The sequence below is a fragment of the Chelon labrosus genome, assembly GCF_963514085.1.
Source record: "Chelon labrosus genome assembly, chromosome: 13".
Taxonomy (NCBI): domain Eukaryota; kingdom Metazoa; phylum Chordata; class Actinopteri; order Mugiliformes; family Mugilidae; genus Chelon; species Chelon labrosus.
In genome coordinates, this window is record NC_140346.1 from 5,662,722 (window position 1) to 5,664,537 (window position 1,816).

A 1,816-nucleotide genomic window follows, 5' to 3' on the forward strand; every position below is an offset into this window, starting at 1 on the left:
ACAGACAATAAATTCAATTCAGTTTTAGTGTCTGCTATAATGTTTGTCACACCCTGTCTCCTAACTGTTTCAGCTGTGTTTGGTATATAAAATGTATACAAATAGCTTCACCAGACTGTGTCTCTAGACTGAGGTTATGGCTCAGATTAGCGAAGCTGTATGCATAACTGCACATATTGAACACTTCCTTCATTCTTTGCCGAATGAGCCTGGGAATCCTATATGTCAGCCCAGCGGTTGGCCGTCACCGGAACTTTTTGACCTCAGCCCTAAGCTGGGGGGCCTCTGTCACAGCTCCACTGTCGGTTTTCCTCCCTTCACCTCGCTTTTCGCCCCCTCTCTCCCCCAGCAGTGTTCAACCCATCAAAGTGTACCAACCTCTCCATGCTCGGTTTACACTCCACTGAGCCGATGTCATCATTCCTACATATCTTGCCAGGTAGAATTGGCCTCCTTTTCCTCTTCCTGTTGTTCACCTGCTAAAAATAAAGCTCCATTTTGCGGAGGTGCCATGAGGCTCCAGGATGGTCCTCCACAGGGCTTAAAACTTCACTTCCTGACAAGCTGACTCCACTTTCACGAGTCACAGGCGGACCTGGTCGTCTAATAAATGTGCAATAAATAGTTCAACCAATAAATCATACTTGCACGTAAATCTTAAACCCAAAGACCATTAGGTATAATACATCAGAGAAATGCTTTACATTTGCTCCAGAAACTCTGTATGCACTAAAAGTTTTGTCAACATTAATGGAGCAAATTTGTTACTCCTGGCTGACTTGTAGAACCCACTGAGCATCAACACTAGTTGCCAAGAACATAGCGGCAGAGAACCAAACGGAGCAAGCGGCTTTCTTCGGTAGCAGCAGGTGAAGACGCCTGAACATGCTGCAAAGCGAGGACCTAAAACGACCCATGTTTTTCCTAACCTGACCCTCCAGATGGTTTGTTACACAAAACCGTTTGGTAAGTCATCCTTGAAACATTTTGCAAAACGGCAGGTGCTTTAAAATAAATAAATAAATACAAATACTTGACAGGTGATTGGATGAACCATCTGCCTCTCTGCTATCACAGGCTAATTCAACAAACTATGTGACATAGCGGGAGCGCACCGAAGAAGGAACCCAACAAACTGCTGTCTGAGGTGCTTGAAAAGGGAGCAAGCAGTTGGCAGAAAAGTTTGAAAAGTTTGTGCATAAAAGGCGCGCCTGTGGATGCTCATTTTTCCACAGATAATGATGATTGGTCGGCACCTCTGTGGAATTTTGTGGCAAGATTGATCATCACGTGATCCTGTGATCTAGTGAATTGTGCAAGAATCCATCAGCATTGGAAGGAATTTTTCTTAAGATTAGGTGAATTTCACAAATTTGATGCGTCCACGATCTATCTCTATAAATTCTGTAAATCAAAGAGAGATTTCACCATATTTTAGCCAGCATGTACTAGGAATAATTACAAATCATAGTCCACATCCAGCTTGGCAATCTGGGCCAACTTTGATTACATCCCCCCTGCTCTTATGAGTCTACTTAAGACTTCAGTACAATACAGAAATCTGGGATAACAGGTTTCAGATCATTCTCCCTGAGGGCCAGTCTTTGTTAGCTCTTGTGGAAAGTAGTTCACAATATACGCAAGATTATTGCTGCGACTTAAGACTCCGCAGGCCATGTCTCAGGCTCCTCTTTAATCCACAGCGCATGAACTGTAAATGAGTCAGTCATTTTTACACTATGACAGCAACTTTGTTGAACTTCTTAAGACTTTCTCTGTCTAACAGGCACAATTACGGCTCAGAGTGTGCCGAGTG